The sequence below is a fragment of the Alosa pseudoharengus genome, unplaced genomic scaffold, assembly GCF_046254945.1.
Source record: "Alosa pseudoharengus isolate Yale_2024_CS ecotype anadromous, Long Island Sound unplaced genomic scaffold, YU_APseudo_1.1 YU_APseudo_1.1_scf_20, whole genome shotgun sequence".
Taxonomy (NCBI): domain Eukaryota; kingdom Metazoa; phylum Chordata; class Actinopteri; order Clupeiformes; family Clupeidae; genus Alosa; species Alosa pseudoharengus.
In genome coordinates this window covers 22079030-22101751 of record NW_027468664.1, presented here as the reverse complement: position 1 = coordinate 22101751, position 22722 = coordinate 22079030, and the positions used below count along the sequence as shown (strand labels likewise).

The 22722-nt window shown below is 47.2% G+C and overlaps 1 pseudogene; it reads left to right on the top strand.

The window, feature by feature from the left end:
• The first annotated feature begins 2166 nt into the window (after positions 1–2166).
• The window catches only part of LOC143136798 (scavenger receptor cysteine-rich domain-containing protein DMBT1-like), an 83891-nt pseudogene continuing 63335 nt past the window's right edge, over positions 2167–22722 (top strand).

The following is a 22722-nucleotide window of genomic DNA, read 5'->3' as shown; positions in this document are numbered from 1 at the left end:
AACATTAGGTTTTTAATAATAAACGCTATTCCCCTGTAACTTGCTCATGTGCATATAGCCTGAGGTGTCATGACAATATACGGGGTTATGGCACACTCCTGTGTTTAAATACTGCTTACGCTGCATAGTGAGGCTAATTTAGCCTCAAAGGGGGGAATATGTGGTGATTTTATCTAGACATAATAATAATACTTGTGTGTGTGTGTGCTGGTTTATTAGAAAACATTCCATTTACTATAAAGGTGTTGTTTGTGCAACTGTTATGCAACATTTACTGGAAGTCATGAGACTGAGCTGTCAAAGGCTAAGAGTGAAAGTAAAAACAGGGCCTGGGAGAGAAAGGTGCTTACCAGAAGGGCATAAATAGAAGGGGCTAGCAGAAGAGGAGATGCAGGGACCTTCCAGAGAGGGGAAGTGAAACCAAAGTTGGGATGACACATAGAACCAAACCAAAACATACCCTGCCTGGCAACAGATTACACATAGAACTTGATCACATGTATTCTGCCTAGCAACACACATTTTTTAATGTTTGTATGAGAAGGAGTTTCCACCAATATCTCAAGTCCCAAAACGTTCTGATTGGCTAGAAGGGGCCTGGTGACGCTCCTGATGATAGGAACGCCTCTCAGGCCCCTGAGAGCATAAAAGAGAGAGCTCAGGCACATTCAGATCAGATCTCATCGGGGTAGCAGCTGCAACTCATCACTCTCTTGCCTGACGGTTCAGTCCTGACATTGTTTGGATTGTATCATCACTGCAATACGGTGAATAAAGGATCAACAGTCTTCAGCATTTCTCGTCTTGGTGTTCTCCTTCGGGTCTTTGACATCAGAGTGCTAGTTGGATTGGAGGTTTCGGGAAGTGGATAATTTCCACGACATTTTCTCTTCGTTTTTTCACTCGAAATGATATGTTGTATGCTTATGAGTTATGCCGTAGCTGGTTAGCCTAAGACATGCTGTAAAACTCTTTAGATATGGATTTTTCCAAACGTCAATGGGACAAATGAATGGGAAGCTTACATCCGGCACCTAACCGCGTTTTGGCTGTGGGCGGGACTGTGCAGCTCTATTGGGTGGCGTGTTCCTTTAACGCCATGGCACTTTACAGTACAGATATTGGACTGCAGTTCGACGAAGCAGCAGAAACGTCCGAAAATTATGAGGAGAGACTTTTACAATTTTTTTCTGCTAACAAGATTGAGCAAGACAGAAGAAGAGCTGTATTTTTGTCAGTAGTTGGGCCAAAGAACTTTGCCTTGCTGAAGGATTTGATTTCTCCTAAAGGTTTCAATGAACTCTCCCTCACAACTTTGTTAGGATCTGTCGTGGAAATTATCCACTTCCCGAAACCTCCAATCCAACTAGCACTCTGATGTCAAAGACCCGAAGGAGAACACCAAGACGAGAAATGCTGAAGACTGTTGATCCTTTATTCACCGTATTGCAGTGATGATACAATCCAACTAATGTCAGGACTGAACCGTCAGGCAAGAGAGTGATGAGTTGCAGCTGCCACCCCGATGAGATCTGATCTGAATGTGCCTGAGCTCTCTCTTTTATGCTCTCAGGGGCCTGAGAGGCGTTCCTATCATCAGGAACGTCACCAGGCCCCTTCTAGCCAATCAGAACGTTTTGGGACTTGAGATATTGGTGGAAACTCCTTCTCATACAAACATTAAAAAATGTGTGTTGCTAGGCAGAATACATGTGATCAAGTTCTATGTGTAATCTGTTGTCAGGCAGGGTATGTTTTGATTTGGTTCTATGTGTCATCCCAACTTCTATGTGTCATCCCAACTTTGGTTTCACTTCCCCTCTCTGGAAGGTCCCTGCATCTCCTCTTCTGCTAGCCCCTTCTATTTATGCCCTTCTGGCAAGTACCTTTCTCTCCCAGGCCCTGTCTTGTTTACTTTCACTCTTAGCCTTTGACAGTTCAGTCTCATGACTTCCAGTAAATGTTGCATAACAGTTGCACAAACAACACCTTTATAGTAAATGGAATGTTTTCCAATAAACCAGCACACACACACACAAGTATTATTATTATGTCTAGATAAAATTACCACAAAACATTGCGCAATTTTTACACACCAAAGAAGAACGTATTGGCGGAAAGATTTGCTTTTAGAATTTCGAATGCACAAATTCGGGACTGGACAGTATGCAGAGGGGACGGTCGTCTGTGCATCTGCGAACAGACCACGTCGGAGTGCGGAGACCACGAGAGCCCAGGACTGAACGGAACCAGAGGGAGGTCAGCGACAGTCAGCAGGAATGCTACAGGTGCCTTGGGAAAGGACACGGACCAGGGAACTGCCGCTTCAAAGACTTCCAGTGTCGTGGATGTGGAAAGAATGGGCATCTGGAGCGAGCCTGCCGGAACCAGGGTTCCACCGCTGGAAAGGACCGGGGGATACGTTTTTCGGAACATTCATCTGCACGCCCGCCTCGGACCAAAGGAGGTGAACTTTGTGGACCAAGCAGACGCAACTAGCGAATCAGAGCCAGAGACTCACTCTACTGAACAGCGGACTGATATGACACTGTATACAGTAAAGACTGTGAGTGAGTATGTGAAGGCTTACAATGTGATGGTAAAATGTAATGGTGTTAGAATGTACATGGAGGTAGATACCGGGGCAGCGATGTCAGTTATCTCAGAGAACTTGTATCGATCTAAACTGAAGGGAGTGACCTTGCAACCGTGTGACGTTACATTAAGAACATACACTGACCAACCATTAGCCTTGTTAGGTAAAATCGTGGTGAATGTGCAATGTGGGAAGCAGCAATTACTGTTGCCCTTGCTAGTGGCTCGTGGTAAGGCACCCGCGCTCATGGGCCGTGATTAAATTCGAGTGCTCAATTTAGATTGGTCAAAAGTGAATCGCGTTGCCGTATCTGACCCAGTGGAACAAGTGTGCTCAGAGCACAGAGCAGTGTTCAGCACAGAGCTAGGACGTGCTAAAGGCGTCACGGCATCCATACGTGTAGCACCGGATGCTAAACCAAAGTTTTGTAAAGCCAGACCAGTGCCTTATGCACTGCGCGAAATCGTGGAGAAAAAGTTAATCGAGCTCGAACAACAGGGAATAATCTCTCCTGTAAGACATAGTGAGTGGGCTGCGCCGCTTGTGTGCATTCCGAAACGAGACGGATCTGTGCGCATTTGCGGAGATTATAAGGTGACAGTTAATCAGTGGCTTGATGTTGATCAATACCCACTTCCAAAACCGCAGGATTTATTCTCCACCTTAGCAGGTGGAAAGCATTTCACAAAGCTTGATTTCACACAGGCTTACACTCAGCTAGAAATGGATGAGAAAAGTAAACCGTATCTCACCATCAATACACACAGGGGCCTATATGTGTGCAACCGCCTGCCATATGGGGTCGCTAGCGCGCCCGCTATATTCCAACGCACTATGGATGAAGTGTTGCAAGGGCTTGATGGCGTAGTGTGTTACCTAGACGATATTCTGATAACGGGAACAGATACCCATACACATCTGCATAACTTGAAACAAGTGTTACAGAGACTAGAAGAACATGGGCTTAGTCTTAACAAAGAGAAATGCACTTTCTTTCAGAGTAGTGTGGCCTACCTCGGGCATGTAATTGATGCCGAGGGGGTGCGTCCAATTAAAGAGAAAACTGAGGCTATTGACAAAGCTCCTGTGCCGAAAAATGTGACAGAATTGAGGTCATACTTAGCCATGCTCAATTACTATGGCAAATTCATACCAAACCTGTCCAGTGAAATTAAGCCCATGACGGAGCTTTTACACAAAGATAAAGAATGGAACTGGACAAGAAAATGTCAAGAGGCGTTTGAACGTACCAAAGCACAGCTGGTAGCCGCGCCAGTGCTTACACATTATGATCCTAAGTTGCCTGTAATTTTGGCATGTGATGCTTCGCCTTACGGCATAGGTGCTGTGATATCACATCAGCTCCCAGACAACAGTGAGAAACCTATAGCGTATGTGTCTAGAACACTCACTAAAACAGAAGTCAACTATTCTCAAATAGAGAAAGAAGCTCTTAGCATTATCTTTGGGGTGAGCAAGTTTAACGACTATCTGTATGGACGAAAGTTTACACTGTTCACCGACCACAAACCACTCCTAAAGATACTTGGCCCTAAAACTGGTGTGCCTACGTTGGCAGCAGCTAGGCTGCAGAGGTGGTCATTAATTTTAGCAGCATACCAGTATGACATACGTTATAAGCCATCTTTACAACATGCAAATGCGGATGCATTATCGCGTTTACCACTAAAGACACAAGAGAGGGATTCAGAGTATAGCTCTGTGTTTAGGGTCTCTTTCTTGGATAAAGTACCAGTGTCTTCACACGAGATCGCGAAACAGACGATGACTGATACAGTACTACAGAGAGTGAAACACTTCACATTGAATGGCTGGCCAAAGTATTTGAAAGATGAGGAGTTAAGGCCATATTTTATCAGGAACACTGAGCTGACGGTCGAAGCAGACTGTGTGATGTGGGGTTTTCGGGTGGTTATACCAGAGGTGTTAAGACCAAAAATGTTAAGTGAATTGCATGAAAACCACCAGGGAATGGTAAAAATGAAGGCATTAGGCCGTAGTCATTTTTGGTGGCCCAATTTGGATTCTGACATAGAATCACTTGTAAACAATTGCCAGACCTGTCAGTTGAACAGACACCAACCTGCCACAGCTCCTGTTCACAACTGGAGCTGGCCTAATCGTCCATGGCAGAGGATACATATAGATTATGCACAGAAAGGAAAGTTCAACTTTTTAGTGTACACAGACAGCTACTCTCGTTGGCCAGAAGTAGCTCTGATGAGTAGCACCACATCTGAAAAGACCATAGAGGTTTTGAGGGGATACTTTGCCACATGGGGTCTGCCAGACGAACTTGTGTCCGATAATGGACCACAATTTGTATCTGTTGAATTTGAAACATTCCTGAGAAATAATGGTGTAAAACACATTAAGAGTTCTCCTTATCACCCAGCGTCTAATGGGGCTGCAGAGCGTTTGGTGCAGAACCTGAAAATCGCTCTGGAAAAGGGACAGTGCAGCACTGCATCCACAACTTTTTATTCTGTTATAGGAGCACGCCACAGTCTACTACGGGGAAAACTCCTGCAGAATTGTTTCTGAGAGGTCAATTCAAAACCAGGTTGTCTCTCACTAAACCAAGTTTCAGAGATTCCATGCAACAGAAACAGGACAGTGAACAATTAAAGCAAGCGGACAAATTAGACAAGGTCAGACACTTTCTACCAAAGCAAAAAGTTTTGGTTCGAAACCACAGGGGAGGGGAAGGTGTTAAATGGGTGCCTGGGTGCATTGTAAAGGCACTGGGTCCGGTTACATATCTAGTGAAAGTGTATGGAAAGGTGTATAAGAGGCATGTCAATCAAATGATCAATACGGAAATTGATAATGGTAATGTGTACAGTGAATCTGATGATGATGAATTGAGGGTTCAAAATGTGCCGAATGCATGTGTGGCTGTAAATGTCACAGAATCCACTGAGGGAGTGGAGCAAGAAAGTTCCAGTGATACTGCTCTCTCTTCCGTTGCAGAAGGTACTCAGAGGCCACAGCGGCAGAGGAAGCCGCCTGATAGATTAAATCTGTGAACTCAGTTGTTGAATGTAATGTTGAAAAGATGTTCTGTAAAAAAAAAAAAAAAAAAAAAAGTAAATTGTTTGTACTGTAAATGTATTGAGTTCAGATCTCAGGGGAGGAGTGTAGTGTATGGAGATACACTAATAAGTAAACGGTGTATTAAACGTTAAAGGTATTTGTTATGTGACCCTTGACCTCAGGTGTTATTGGAGGCTGCCGTGGCATAAAAGGTAAGCGCGCCACTCTGGTGCGCCCTCTGGAGAAAAGACCAAGCGAGAGGTCACGGTTGAGTTCTAATGTCTGCTGTAGCTATCCATGTTACCTCAGTTAGCAAATAAAGAGGAAGATCCAAAGAACACATATCGTTGTATATTGCAGTCCTTTTTGTAGATACACGACAGTCAGGCTATTATGACCGCCTAGCACTAGCGCGCTAATGTAATACGTAAGAGTTTATTATAGTGGATGGAATCCACAATCTTGAAATCTCCTGGCTTCTTCTTCTTATTATTATAACCTTTTATTTTTACCTTTTCAAGAATGAATGCGACTCTAACCGCTTAACGTACATAACCGTTGTGTAAGTCTGGAGTTGGACAAGAGAGTTATTTTTTCAGATTTTCTTGAAAGTTTCTACTTTTTGAGAAATAGGGGATTAAAAATGTTAAAAAGCTAATTTTTCCCCCATAGACTTGAATAGCTGTGATGTCATAATGGCCTAAAGCCAGCTGCGCTTGTTAAGCTCCCAGAGTAGTTCCCGGACTAATCAAAACACTGGCACAGGTGACACCTGTGAATCCAACTGTCTCAGCTTCTAATGCATACAATCTGGCGCTCCTTAAAACTACACATCCTGTTTAAGTGTTTACCGTGTGTCAAAATAAAAGTCACAGCCATATCTCCTTCTTTACGCATTATATCTCCAGAATGGCTTGACCCATATGCTTCAAATTTGGTACAAGTGTTTGTATGGACTCAAAGATGAAGTGAGTTGATGTTGGAGGTCAAAGGTCAAAGGTTAAGTCCATGAATACTCTGAGCGCGATATCTCAAAAATGCCTTGACATACATGCCTGAAATTTGGTATGAGTGTTTGTATGGACTCAAAGATAATGAAGTGAATTGATGTTGGAGGTCAAATGTCAAGGTCCAAAACACCTTGAGTGTTATATCTCAAGAACGCCTTGACACACAAGGATTTTTGCTACGAGGGTTTGTATGAACTCAAAGATTAAGTGATTCAATGTTTTTTTCCCAGGAATCTCCCCACCAACATTAAGCCAGCAGCTTTCCATCCACTATTGTAATTCCTCTGGCATTACATTTCTAGTTTATCATATTTATCTCTTTGTCTCTGTCTCTTCTTTAGGTACTGTGAGGTTGGTGAATGGAGGCAGTCGATGCTCTGGGAGAGTGGAGGTTTATCATGCAGGAGAGTGGGGCACTGTGTGTTATGATGGGTGGGGTATGACTGATGCTGCAGTGGTGTGTAGAGAGCTGGACTGTGGTGATGCTGTAGAAGCTCTGGGAGGAGCTCACTTTGGAGCGGGATCAGGGACCATCTGGATGAATGATGTGAGCTGTGAGGGATCAGAGTCCACACTGAAGAACTGTGGCCATGAGGGGTGGGGTAAACATAACTGTGTACATGGTGAAGATGCTGGAGTTATCTGTTCAGGTAAGCAGGATAACCATGCACCTAATTGAAATTTCATTAATTTATACATTCATTATTACATCAATACAATTACAAACTTTAACTCCATTATTATCATATTGAGATGGTACTACTGTACATGGCTGGTATTATAACTGCAGTGTGAATGAAATGCAATGAAATGGAACCACGAATGTTCGCCTCTGTTCAAAGCAAACTGAAACATGTTTCAAATCGATCACAAACGTTCACCTATGTTTGCAACTTTGAACCAAAAATACTAGAGCGGCGCGTAGCGCTCTAGAATCTTTGCTTTTAACGCACCCACTTGTCGTCTTTAGGCCTCGGTTGCTAGGTAACCAAACTATTGTAATGATCTGAGCCTAGCTGTTATGACTGTACTCCCATAATGCTGTGTGTGCGTGTATGTGTGTGTGTGTAATGTTGATGTTAGTTTTAGTGAGAGTAATTGCGTTTACCTTGTCATGTATGTGTTAGCTGGTGTAGTCTTTCTTTATGTTGTACCTCATGTGTTTACCCCGTGTATTGTATGTGACTACCCTGTTTGTGTATCGTGCTTGTTTAATTGACCTCCCTTGTGTTGCCTGTTCAGTTCGTTCGTGTGTTTTGGTGCATAACCAATAAAACCTTTCTAAGACAACTTCGCAGTTTGTTACATTGGTGTCAGAAGTGGGATGACGACCCCTACTGGACGGGAGGAGAAAGCTGCAACTGATTACCTGGCGATGATGAGTTTCCTGCCAAGACGGCTCTTCGACAGCACGCTCGCCCATGGCCACCTGCTGAGCCCAGCAGACGGAGCCAGCCTGCAGCGTGACCGTGATGAAGAGACCCGCCCCCGGCAACAGGAGGAAACGAACCGGGCTGATGGCAGCATCCCGCCACTTGAACCCGCTCCACACGGGAGCGATGGAAACCGGCCAGTCCTCGGTGCGACGGCGGCGGCGGTAGAAGGGCGCCCCAGCGTAAAGTTGCCCCACTACAATGGCGAAAGGCCGCTGGCGACATACCTGGTACAGGTCCGGCTGGCAGCCGAGCTGAATGGCTGGTCGGCGGAGAGAACGGGCGTACAGGTGGCGTTGGCCCTGGAGAGGGAAGCGCTACAAGTATTAGAAGACCTGCCACCGGCGGAGCAAGTAAGCTGGGCCGCAATCGAAGCAGCTCTGCAACGACAATTCGGCCAGAGAATCTTCATCAGCGATGCCAGAGAACAACTCGCTTCCAGACGGCGACACAAGGACGAGAGACTGGGCAAGTTCGCGGCTGACCTGCAGCTGTATGCCCGGCGGGGCTACCCAACTTACAGCCAGGGTCTACATGAAGAGATGGCACTGGAAGCGTTCGTGCGAGGCATCCACCCAGAGCGGCTAAAAGAACACCTTCGCCTGAGCGCCCCCAGCTCGCTGTCCGTGGCGCTCGCGGAAGCCGAACGGGTGGAAAACATCTTCCGCACAACAGAGTCGCGGCATTGCGTACGCCAGACATCGATGGAGGTGACGCGGCAGACCACGGCACAGCCACCACAACGGCGCCCACGCGAGTGGAAGAGGCCGGCCAGCGGAGACGGATGCCACCGGTGTGGCGAGCCGGGACACATCGCGTGGTACTGCCCAGCCCCGGCACCCCTCACGCTCGCACCCCAGTTACTAGAAGAAGGTGGCACGGCGGGAGGGGCTATGGATTGCATACGGCTGGGTCGGCTCGGCCAAACCAGAGGACTGTATGTGGACTGCACGCTGGATGGGACTCGGTGTCGCGCCTTGATCGATACTGGCTCCACCATCTCGCTTGTGCGCCCCGGTCTCTTACCCGGCACGCTGGTAGCCAGACCCAGAGGCTGGGAAAAGACAAAAACGCGCATCACAACCGTTACCGGAGAGCGAGCGGAACTGTATGGACAAAAAGTGGTGTGCGTGTGCATCAGCGGTGAGACGGCGAGCCGCTGGCTTTGGTTGGCTAGCATTCAGGATGATTGCATTCTCGGCCTGGACGTGCTAGAGAAATGGGGGGCTGTGGTGGACATTTCCCGGTTCACACTACACTTAGGGACGAGCAGCGTAGTGTTGCACACGGCGGGGAAAACAGAGCATGAAGTGCGGAGAGCTGGCGCGACGAAGAACTCTCCAACTCGCTCCACACAAGCCCGCAGGAAGCAGACTCGCAAAGAGTGCTCGCCATCCAAGACTCCGCCCCTCCCCACACAAGCCCGCGGAACTCAAGCCCGCGAAAACAACAGGTCTCGTCCAGGTCCGCTTGCTGAGTTCGCCACTGCTCAGCTCACGCCCACTAGAGAGGAGCCAGGAGCGCGGGTTGAGCAATCACCACTCTCCGCTCAGAGAGCGCGGCCCTCTGTAGAGACAAGGCAAGCCGTAAATGAACTCTGCACTCGTAGCTGTGAGGGGCTGAGTGAAGCCAGGTAGCCAGGTGCGGAGGCTACTAGCAGCCTACACCGACATCTTCGCCGCAAGAGATGAGGACTGCACCCGAACGAGCCTGGTCCAACACGATATCGACACCGGAAATGCCCGGCCCATCCGACTTCAACCTCACCGCTTACCGCCAAACGACAAGCAGCTGAAGAAAAGATCAAGGAAATGGCCGCGGCAGGGGTAACAGAGCCAAGCAGTAGTCCATGGGCTGCGCCGGCTGTACTCGTCCGGAAGAAGGACGGCTCGTGGTGGTTCTGTGTTGACTACAGGCGCCTCAACCAGGTAACCCGGAAAGACTCCTACCCGCTCCCCCGCATTGACGATGCACTGGACAGCATTGCCGGCTCCTGCTGGTTTAGCTCGCTGGACTTGCGTAGTGGCTACTGGCAGATTGAGCTAGCCCCGGAAGCTCGCCCGAAGACGGCGTTCACCATCGGGCAAGGGCTGTGGCAGTTCCGGGTACTTCCGTTCGGCCTATGCAACGGGCCAGCGAACTTCGAGCGACTGATGGAGCGTGTCCTGGCGGGCATTCCACGAACATGCTGCGTGGTTTACCTGGACGACATCCTGTGTCATGCAACGGACTTCACTGGTGCCATAGGACATCTGGAAAAGGTGTTCGACGCAATACGAGGTGCTGGGCTCAAACTGCACCCGAAAAAGTGCCACCTGTTCCGGAGGCAAACCGGGTTCCTGGGCCATGTCGTGGGGGCCGCCGGAGTGGCCACCGACCCAGCGAAGGTGGAGACGGTGAGGCGTTGGCCTGTTCCACGCGACGGCGCTGAGCTGCGGAGCTTCCTGGGCCTGGTGTCATATTACCGGCGTTTCATTCGGGACTTTGCTACAGTCGCCAGCCCGCTGCATCGATTGACGCACAAAGGCCAGCTCTTCGAGTGGACACGAGAGTGCGACGCGGCATTCCGGCGGCTGCGGAGGGCGCTATGCGAGGCCCCAGTGCTCGCCTTCCCTGACCCTCGACTGCCGTTTATCCTGGACACCGACGCCAGCGACGTGGGCGTCGGCGCCGTCCTCTCACAAGCAGGCGAGCAGGGCGAGCAAGTGGTCGCATACTTCAGCCGCTCACTGGACCGCGGAGAAGAATTACTGCGTGACACGCAGAGAACTGTTGGCTGTGGTGGTGGCAGTGCGCCATTTCCGAACCTACCTCTACGGCAAACGGTTCCTGCTGAGAACGGACCACGCGTCACTCACCTGGCTGCTGAACTTCAAAGAACCGGAGGGCCAGCTGGCTCGCTGGCTGGAGGCGCTCCAGGACTACGACATGGAGATTCGACACCGGGCGGGTCGCCTTCACGGCAACGCGGACGCCCTGTCCAGGCGTCCGTGTGCAGCAGACCAGTGCCAACACTGCCACCGGAGGGAGGAGAGGAGCCTGGCCGCGGCTCAACCGGAGCCCGCTCGTCGGCTACAGGCTGCATCGCCGCTGGCGGAGAGAGAGAGAGTCGCTGTTTTCAACGCTCACCAGCGTCGCGCCAGCGAGAGGGTCAATGCTCGCGAACAGCACGCCAGCGAGAGACTCAACGCTCGCCAGCGCCGCGCCATCAAGAGGGCCACCGATCGCCAGCTTCACGCCAGCGAGAGTGACAACGCACCGCAGCCCAACGCCACAACACAGCACTGCAGAGCGGCAGCTGAGGCGCAGTCGCCGGTGGACGTGATGTCGAGGGAGGAGATCCGAAAGGCGCAATCGGAGGACGCCACGCTTGGCCGAGTGTGGTCATGGATCGAAGCCGGTCAGCGACCGCCATGGACTGACGTATCAGCACTCGATCCAGAGACCAAAGCGATTTATTCACAGTGGCCGGGAATAGTAGCACGTCAAGGACTGTTGTATAGACACTGGCGAGCCCCCGGTCGACAATCTGACATTTTCCAGTTGCTGGTTCCTGCTGGATTACGAGCCCGTGTACTGGAACAGGTACATGGGGCTGTGGGGGCGGCTCATTTCGGCATCGCAAAAACTCTTCGTCGGCTGAGAAGCCATTTCTATTGGCCGGGATGCAGGTTGGACGTTGAACTGCATGTTCACTGCTGTGACGCCTGCACAGCGAAGAAGGGCCCCACGCGACACTCGCACGCTCCGCTGCAGCAATACGCAGTCGGGGCTCCCATGGAGCGGGTAGCCGTCGATATCATGGGCCCACTGCCAGTCACAGAGCGGGGAAATCGCTACGTGCTCGTAGCTATGGACTATTTCACTAAGTGGCCGGAGGCGTATGCAGTGCCAGTTCAGAGCGCCCACACGACAGCGGACAGACTGGTCACTGAGATGTTCTGCCGGTTCGGGGCACCGGAAGAGCTCCACAGCGACCAAGGGCGGAATTTCGAGGCGGAGGTGTTTGCTGAGGTTTGCCAGCGCATGGGCATCCGGAAAACGAGAACGACACCTCTGCATCCACAAAGCGACGGGCTGGTCGAACGGTTTAACCGGACGCTAGCAGTGCAGCTGGCCATATTGGCCGACCGCCGACAAAAGGACTGGGACTTACACTTGCCCCTGGTGCTCTGGGCATATCGCACAGCGGTGCAAGAGTCAACGAAATGCACACCGGCAGCTCTGATGTTCGGGCGAGAGCTACGCACGCCGGTGGACTTGGTGTTCGGTTCGCCTCCGGAAGCGGAGATTGGAGGTAAGCCAGGGCTGGAATACTACAAGCAGCTACGCGAGAGACTGAAAGGAGTACACGAGTTGGCCCGGCAGGCTATGAGTGAAGCTGGAATACGTCAAAAGCGAGCTTACGTTACGCGCTGTCGCGGCCAGGAGTTCCAGACCGGCGATAAAGTGTGGGTGTACTGCCCGGAGAGAAAGAAAGGCATTTCCCCGAAACTCACTAGCCAGTGGGTCGGGCCGTGCGATGTCTTAGAGAAGCTGTCTGATGTGGTCTATCGTGTGAGACTGATTAAGCGTCGGAGAGTTGTGGCTCTCCACCGTGATCGACTGGCCCCGTATCGACCCCTGGCCTCAGCTGAGGGTCGTGGAGACTTTGACACTGACTCTGTGGAACTTGGTGACAATGGAGCTGTGGCTCTAACACCGATCACCGTGCAGCCTTCACCGGAAGTCACCGCCGCGACAGCGGGGCGCCCACAACGCCAGCGTCGCGTCCCAGCCAGGCTCATGGACTGACGTAGGGTAAGACTTGAGTCAAGGGGACATGGACTAAGTCTCGGGGGGGCTGTGTAATGATCTGAGCCTAGCTGTTATGACTGTACTCCCGTAATGCTGTGCGTGCGTGTATGTGTGTGTGTGTAATGTTGATGTTAGTTTTAGTGAGAGTAATTGCGTTTACCTTGTCATGTATGTGTTAGCTGGTGTAGTCTTTCTTTATGTTGTACCTCATGTGTTTACCCCGTGTATTGTATGTGACTACCCTGTTTGTGTATCGTGCTTGTTTAATTGACCTCCCTTGTGTTGCCTGTTCAGTTCGTTCGTGTGTTTTGGTGCATAACCAATAAAACCTTTCAACTTCGCAGTTTGTTACACTATATACAAAGCTGGCATAATATCAGAGAGGGTTCAAGTGGAGCTAGTAATCAAGGATCTTTGATAATATCTTTAGACTGCTGACAAACTGACTGTTTTATGCGTTCACTGAACAAAGATTATGGAAATTAAACACCACTTTTCCATCAGAAACATATTTGTAAAAAGCATAACTGGTATGATATAGAACATCATCGGAATATAGAATCAAGATGAACAATCTTCTACAGGAATGTAGCTCAGTAAGTAGCAGGTCACTCTTAGACGCAGGAGATCGGGGTTCAATTCCTGCATGCTGCAGCAATCTTGAAGGTGCATTTCTCACAGCTTAGCCAAGCTAGATAGAGAGATACCGTAGATATATAGAGATAGAAGGTTGGGGTTATGGAACTATAGGCTACATGGTCCTCACTTTAGATTGGGGGGCTGCAAAATTTACTACAAATAGGTAAGAAAGGTCTTATAAGCGTATTAGTTATCCACCTCTTTGTCTTATACTGTACAACATTAACAAGTATTAACAAGCTGCTTGTTAACACTTACAAGCTATGTTAACTGTTAACAAATATGCTTGTAAGTAACTTAAAAGGCTGCCTATTAACACTTACAAGCTGCATGTTAACCGTTAGTTAATGTTATTAAAGGATAACAACAGTTAACTAACTGTTAGTAATGAATTGTTAACTGTTTATTATGCACTGTTAATACCTAATAAACACATGATATTCTATAGTGTTACCGTTTGTAACTAGAATGTGGTGTTCTACTATATTACTTGGTTTGTGAATTATGTTGATTGTGTGTGTGCGTGTGTGTTTGGCTGGATGATAGTTTGTTTATATCATATAGAATTTGTAACTAGAATGTGGTGTTACTTAGTTTGTGAATTATGTTGATTGTGTGTGTGTGTGTGTGGTGTGTGTGGGTTAATGTGCCCTTACATACAGTGAATACTGTCGGTGGTGAAAGTTAGTTTATGAGTGCTTCTGTGTCTCTTCATAGTTGGATATATATCATTCACATTTTTTTGGTTGTTCAGATAGATAGTGAGCATTTGGGGACTGGTAGTATCAGGTCAGGGAGCTGTGCAAAACTATTTATGTTGTAAGTGTGTGCGTGTGTGTGTGTGTGTTGACTCATGAATGTGTGTGTGCTACACATGTGTATGTAACGACAAGGAGCAGGCAGAGTCCTGACTGGCTTGTAGCGTCCAGGCTACTCTTGGGGGCATTTTATTTGAGCAGTGGTAACCTGTTAGGAAGGTGATGGAGTCGTGCTGACGATGCAGAGTGGTCAGTGTAGCTGACAGTGGCTTCTGTGTCTGCCTTGCACATGCTGAGGACGAGCCATAGACACACAGTCAGTACGCTGCTTGTGCTAGACTGTCAAAAGGAGCTATCTGGTGTGCGGAACACCCTTAGTCTTTTGGATACTCTTGTACTGGAACCTGCACCCATCCAATGTTGGCCTGGGATGTGCGTGGCCTTACACTGCTTCTCTATGCTGATAACATCACCATTTGGGAGATGATGCTTCATGTTCTCAGGCAGAGCATAGAGTAATTTCCTACATTGAGTGTATATGGTCCCAACACATCTTATGTTCCCTGAATATATGGACAAATCTAAGACTAATCCCCAGCTAATCCCCATGTGTTCAACTGTATACTTGTAACAGGTGCCAAGCATGTTGAGATGTATGCAGCATACACATTTACCACTTTATAATGATAAATGCATTTTTCTAAATTCTCATGTCATGTCATGTCATGTCAGGGCTCCCTTGCAAAAGAGGCTAAAGGTCTCAATGGGTTTCACCTGGTTAAATAAAGGTCAAATAAATAAATATTTCGAGTCAGAAAAGGGCAAATAGAACATTGTGAGCCAGTTCTATAGGGGCAAAGGTAGGACATTCTGGGTCTTGGAGAAAATAAATGGGATTCAAAGGACAAGTCAGGTTGTTGCATAGCCTGTGTTAATTATTTTTTTATTGTTTGTACCTAGTACTGCAGATTTGGCCATCGCTGCCTACTTTTCAAATCAAGTTTGCAAGTGTTTCTTTCTTTACTCTTGATTTTCTGTTCTACTGTTTGAACTATTGTTGTACATGTTTTCACCTGGACTGCCTAAAGTCATATAAGTTCATTAAGCTTGTATGATAAGATATGGTTGTCAGGCCCAATAACATTCATAATTATGTCCACTTTCACATGTAAGGAATATCTGTTTCATATAACCTGTGTTTCATTTCAATATCAAATTAATCTCTTTACCATAGATAAATCTTACAAGTATCGACAAGCATGACTCCTGTATAATTGTGTTTGTACATGGGCCATATTTTGTACATGGGCCACATCTAGTCATGTCATCTACATGGGTCTGGAAAACATCACTTCTGATGACTTTCAAAGAAAACAGAGAGCTAGCTCGCTACTTCCTCCCCCTCCCTCCCGTGCTGCTCCCGTGCAATTGAAACTCTCCTAAACGCGCATCTCTTCTGTGATTTGCTGGAACAGTTTGTTATGTTTTTATGGGCTAGGTTTGCTCAGGTAGTTTTTGTTGCCGTTTTTGGAGCCTGGGCTGTCCAAAGAGATCGTGTTTTTTTACAGTGTATTCAGGACACAGACAGCTAGCGGTTGGTTAGGTGATGTTTGCAGTAAGTGACATAAAATGTTTTAGCCTAAAAAAACGTGTGGCATCGCTTAGAGCACCTTTAAAGGAGAATTTTCACATAGATCTCTGTTTTTCAAGGTCACCGAGTAGTGTGGGTAGGGGAAAAAAATAAAAAAAACAATCGGTTCTACCTAGCTCAAGTTACTGCAGTACTACTACTAGAGCTGCCAGGCAGCTACAGTGCTACACTCTCCCCATGTTCATATTTACTGTATGTCTGATGTATTGTTTGTGTTTAATACATGGTGATGAAGTTTGTATTATTGGCTTTCTTTGAACTTCAGCCCGAGGATCCAGGCTATCTAATGGATCCAACCCCTGCTCCGGGAGAGTAGAGGTGTTTCACAAAGAGAAATGGGCCTCAATGTGCGATGCTGCCTTTGACTGGCAGGATGCAAAGGTTGTGTGTCGAGAACTGGACTGTGGGGCTCCTGTAGAGGTGCTGGGAGCAGCTGCATTTGGAGAGGGAGAGGGCCAGGTGTGGTCAGAGGAGATCAAGTGTGGAGGCAACGAGACTCAAATTCAACTCTGCCCAACATCTCCTACACCCTCATACAACTGCTCTCACAAGCACGATGTTGGATTGGTTTGTAATGGTAATTTAATAATAACAATGTAAACATTACAGACTACTGTTTATCAGTATTCTTTTGATATTTCTCTGAGCCAGTCAACGATGTGTCACTGTCTTCTCAATCCCACAGATGTAGTGAGGTTGGTGAATGGAGGCAGTCGATGCTCTGGGAGAGTGGAGGTGTATCATGCAGGAGAGTGGGGCACCGTGTGTGATGATAGTTGGGATATGACTGATGCTGCAGTGGTGTGTAGAGAGCTGGAATGTGGTGATGCTGTAGAAGCTCTGGGAGGAGCTCACTTTGGAGAGGGATCAGGGACCATGTGGATGGATGAAGTGAGCTGTGAGGGATCAGAGTCCACACTGAAGAGCTGTGGCCACCAGGGGTGGGGTAGCAGCAACTGTGGACATCATGAAGATGCTGGAGTCATTTGTTCAGGTAAGCAACCACTAATTTGAAATGCCATTAACTAATTAATTATTAAATCATTACATTTGCAAACATAAACTCCATTATTACCATATTGAGATGGTACTACATGACCGGTATTATGAATGCAGTGTGAATGAAATGCAATGAAATGTAACTAGATGTACCGCATAGCGGTACAAATTATGACTTCTGCTCAGTTCATATCTGCAAAAAATAAATGTAGCTTCTTCAGGTTGTTTACGTGTGAGTGGGCGTGTTTTTATCTGTGTTTCAATTGTAATAAAATAGATTCAGTACACTTCAGTGATATTTAGGTGATGTTTATTTACAAAGTAGTTAAAGTGGATTTAGAGGCTGTTTTCAGATAACACGTGTGTGATCAGGCATGGTCTTAAAATGGATCTGTGTGTTGAGACAGCACACAAGTGGACAGTACTTTGGGTGAATGTGTCCTTACAGTCAATACTGTGGGGGTGAATGTTAGTTCACGAGTGCTTCTGTGTGTCTTCATAGTGGGATATACCATTCACATTTAGTCCTGGGTGTAATTTTCAGATACAGTTAATGTGCATTTGGGTACTGGTAGTATCAGGTCAGGGAGCTGTGCCCTACAAAAAATGTGGATATTTGTGTTCTGAATATGTGTGTGTGTCTTTCTGTGCTATACATGTGTATGTGCCAGTGTATAGGGTGTGTGTGTGTGTGTGTAACATGGTCTTTGTGCATTTTGACATCGTAAACGTTCTCGAGGATGAGTGAAGAGCAGTTTGCAGTATAGCTACTCCTTTTTATTGGCTACATTTTGGTATCTCCTCTGTCCCTTGGTGCCCTACGCATAGTGTGTGATGCGCGCAGTGGGAGTGGCGGCACTGTGTAGCCTATACCAGTGGCGTCGTTAGACCTGGGCATTCCAGGCTATAGCCCCGAATGTCTTGGGAATAGCCTCGGATCCCTGTGCCTCAAAAAATAATGATGAAAATCTCCCCAGAGATTTTTATGAGGTTCCAATCGAACGCCACGTCCAGCAGCCACAACTGCAAAATTGTTACTAACGCTGAGCTGGCGGTACTTATGGAGTCGGAATAATTTTTTGCAAATTCAACATCAGTGTTCTATTCTTCCCCCCTCTGTCGAACTGATATTGCCAGAGCCCGTCTCACTCGACTCACCCGACTATTGCAGCGTATAGTTAATTAATATGGATACAAGAAGGTTTTTTAGGGGGGAAAACAGCCAGCACAAGAAGAGGTTGAGAGTGAGACATCATCTCCCCCAACCCCTGATATTTCCATCAACTCAGGTTCATGAAAAAAGCAGCCAGCTCTAGCTTTGAATTAATAGTCTGTGTTGCTAGCTAGTAGCCAGCTTCTGTACCTCGCTAGCTTAAAGTTTAAGACACTTCATTTGGATAACTAAAGAGATAAACTTACTTACGTATCCTACCGGCTCTGTGGGATCTTGTCCCATCAAGTCTGCTAGTACAGTAGTCAACAGGCTTTTTTTAACACTGCAAGCTAACATAGGGTATAAACCAAGTGGAAGAGCCAGGCTAGCCACAGGTAGTCCTAGGCAAACATACCAATGATTTCCATGCAAACTGAAAATTGAACAAGAAGTTGTGTTGAATTAATCCATTTACTGTTAGCAATTAGAGTAGCACCTGAAAATGATGTATTCATTCATCACGTCACGGGCATAAAAAATTGTTTGGGTGTGTGGTCTTCGTTAAATGACGATTTTTTTCTCTTAATGCCCCATAAATACCATATACTCAGTAGGCCAAGGTCTAGTGAGGGAAAATTAGCTTTATTAGTTATTAAAATATGATGATGAGGACCCGAACGATTGGCCTTCCTTTCCTTCAAAAACTACGTTGAAATTGCATCTTTAACAGCCCAATTTTCTAAATTTCTTGGGGTAGAAACACCCGAACACCCATAGAAAATAATTGCTGGGGTAAAGCCCCGGATCTTTTGCACTCCTAGTGACGCCCCTGGGGCCCCTGGGGCCTGGGGTCATAGCGGTGGTTGCGGGGCTTTTCGGGGTAATAAGGTTAACTGTACTTCTGTCAATCAACAAAAAACATGCCTTTTATGTCCATGTACACAGGATTTGATGTCAAACACAACAAAGAAAAAAAAACGAATTGCAGCAAAAGAAAACTATAAGGTTCCATTTGAAACTAGAAATTATAATCAGAAGTTCATTTTCACCCAAAACCGGGACAGTTGGTGTCCCAAAAAAGATTAGTAATTATCCGGGACACATTCACTCAAAAAAGAGAACAATCCCGGAAATTCCAGTATGTGTGGCAACCCTAGTGTGTGTGTGTCACCAGGTGAGGAGACTGTTGTTGTGGGCACAAAGCTGTTGTCACTAGGGTATGTGCAATTCATTTGCACGGTGGACAGAACGTTGACGTGGACTTGCAGTCCAGAAGCTGAAACGCAACCGTCATAGTGGTGTCCGAACACAGAGGTGTAAGGATCCATTTGAAACTAGAAATTATAATCAGAAGTTAATTTTCACCCAAAACCGAGACCTTGTGTTTCCGTCATAGTGGTGTCCGAACACAGAGGTAACGGTTCGATGCTGGACAGGTCAAATAGTTTACATAGAGAGAGACTGCCTAATGGGAGGTGTGGTTCTTGATCCTCAACGATAAACCATCGCTGGGCCTGGATACATTAGCGCACACCTGACCGCAAACGCACCTCTATGCCCTTCCCTCACTCATGCTCATTCCAAGTCTGCTGGACGGCATGCAGACAGAGGGCCACTCAATGATACTTATTGTCCCGCACTGGCCGACCCAATCCTGGACCTGGCCTGGTCCCTGAATAGGCGGGACTGCTGAGTACTGGACTGCCGCCCTCAGTCATTGAAACTATTCAGAGTGCAAGAGCAGAGTCTACATGGTCTCTCTACTCTTTGAAGTGGCAGGTGCTGACTGATTCACCAGTATCACAAGAGCTTCAAATGACTATGGAGCCTGTCGGCAATGCCAACGGCTTGGCGGACCACAGAAGTCACACTGTCAGTTACACTGACCATTCATCGTCTTTACAACCACGCCTGTATCTGCCTAGCATGTTGCCACTGCTCAACTAAAATGCGCCCAAGAAGTGTAGCCTGGATGCTAAGAGCCTGTCAGGACTCCTTGTCATCTGCTCCCACCAGGCATGCCATCCACAGCTGGGCTCTAGATAAACATCAGTACGCTGATTGTGCTAGACTATCAGCTTGTGTTCATGACTGTTAACCATGCGTGGGCCACCCTGATAGAAATACGTCATATTATCAGGGCTCTATTGTGTAGCATCAGCTAGATGAGCACGCCCACCACAGCCAGACACTAGGGACATGTCAGTATCCTGCTTGTGCTAGGTTGTAGGTTTGTGTTCATGACAACCAACCATGTGTGCGATGCACCTTGGGGTTGAATCTTATGGAGGACACATTGTCCACCGTCACCAATTTGGGAGATGATGCTTTACCATGAATCTCATGTTCTCAGGCAGAGCATAGAGTAATATCCTACATTGAGTGTATATGGTCCCAACACATCTTATGTTCTCTGAATATATGGACAAATCTAAGACCCCCAGCTAATCCCCATGTGTTCAACTACATACTTGTAACAGGTGCCAAGCATGTTGAGATGTAATGCAGCATGTATGAATTTACCACTTTATAATTTAAATTCTCATGTCATGTCATGTCAGGGTTCCCTTGCAAAAGAGGCTGAAGGTCTCAATGGGTTTCACCTGGTTAAATAAAGGTCAAATAAATAAATATTTAAAGTCAGAGAAAAGGGCGAATAGAACATTGTGAGCCAGATCTATAGGAGCAAAGGTAGGACATTCTGGGTCTTGGAAAAAACAAGGATACAAGGATACAAGGATACAAGGAAGTTTATTGTCACATGCATATAGTTACTGGAAGTAAGAAATGCAGTGAAATTATGTCTGGTGTCAGCCTATTTGTGCATTAATGGGGGGGGGGGGGGGTAAAAAGTGCAGTAGAAGAGGGGTTTAGTAGATTAAGTGGCAAGGGCTGCATAAAAAAAGGTGGGGGAGGATTGGGATTGGGTGGGGGGCACCAACAAGGAGCACCCAAGAGCAACAGGGGCAAGGAAAAACTCCCTTACCAAGGAAGAAACCTTGGGCAGATCCACGGCTCAAGGGGCTAACCCAACTGCCAGGGGTCTTGGTGTGTGTGTTGGGGGGATGACAGGGGAGATGGGATAGTGTGCTGTGTATGTGGGGAGAGGGCAGTGTGCAATATGTGTGTTGGAGAAGCTTCCTCATGAGACAATGTGCTGTGTATTGGGGGGGGGGGGGGGGCAATGTGCTGTAAGTATGTTGGGGATGTGTGTTGGAGAAGCTTCCTGATGAAATAATGTGCTGTGTATGTAGGGGGGGGGGGGGGGCAGGGACTTACTATTGCAAGCAGAGTTCTGTATGTATGATGTATGTGAGTGATGACAGTGAAGATGTGTGTGTGGGCAGGAGGGGAGTGGAGCAGTGACTGTGTGTGTGTGTGTGTGTAGTGTGTGTGTGGGCAGTGTGCTGTAAGTATGTTGGGGATGTGTGTTGGAGAAGCTTCCTGATGAAATAATGTGCTGTGTATGTAGGGGGGGGGCAGGGACTTACTATTGCAAACAGAGTACTGTATGTATGATGTATGTGAGTGATGACAGTGAAGATGTGTGTGTGGGCGGGAGGGGAGTGGAGCAGTGACTGTGTGTGTGTGTGTGTGTGTAGTGTGTGTGTGGGTAGGTGGGGGCAGTGTGCTGTAAGTATGTAGAGGATGTGTGTTGGAGAAGATCGATCCTGAAGACAATGTGCTGTGTATGTAGGGGGGGGGGGCAGTGTGCAGCAAGTATGTAGAGGAGGCTTACTGTAGCAAGCAGTGTGCTGTATGTATGTGAAGTGATGACAGTGATGATGTAAGTGTGTGTGTTGGGGATGGGGGTGGGGTGGGGGGGGCAGAAGGCTAGGCAATCAAGGACATGGGTAGATGGAGGAGAAATCAAAAATAATAAATAAAAAGTTCTATGGAGATGTGCAAAAGTTGGAGAAAGTCAGATGTGTGTGTGTGTGTGTGTGTGTGTGTTTGTGTGTTTTGACGTGTGATGAAATAAGAAAATAAATAAAAGGTCTGTAGCATAGGGAGAGGGATGTAAAAGTGCTAAAAGTCTTGTAGGTGTGTGTGTGTGGGGGGGGGGGTCATGAGTGCTGAGTAGTGAATGAGTGCAAAGTCAGTATAGTGTGAGTTCAGAGTTGGGAAATGTTTGAGAGTGCTGAGGAGTGAATGTGTGCAAAGTCAGTATAGTGTGAGTTCAGAGTTCGGATGGCCTGGGGATAAAAACTTCTCCTAAGTCTCTCAGTTCTGGCTTTGTGACTACATAGGCGTCTTCTTGATTTCAGTGGTAGGAATAATCCATTGTTAGGATGAGAAGAGTCCTTCAGAATCTTTTGGGCTCTTAGGAGTACTCTTCTGGAATAGATATCTTGTAGAGCAGGGAGTTGAGTTCTTATAGTACGTTCAGCTGAGCGCACTACTCTCTGCAGAGTACTACAATCTCTAACTGTGGAGTTCCCATACCAGGTGATGATGCTACCAGTTAGAACACTCTCAACCGCTGAAGTGTAGAAGGCCTTCATGATGGATGTAGAAACTTTGAATTTCCTTAGCTGACGAAGAAAGTAGAGTTGTTGTCTGGACTTCTTCAGAACATATTGAGTGTTAACAGTCCATGTTAAGTCTTCAGTAATGTGGACACCAAGG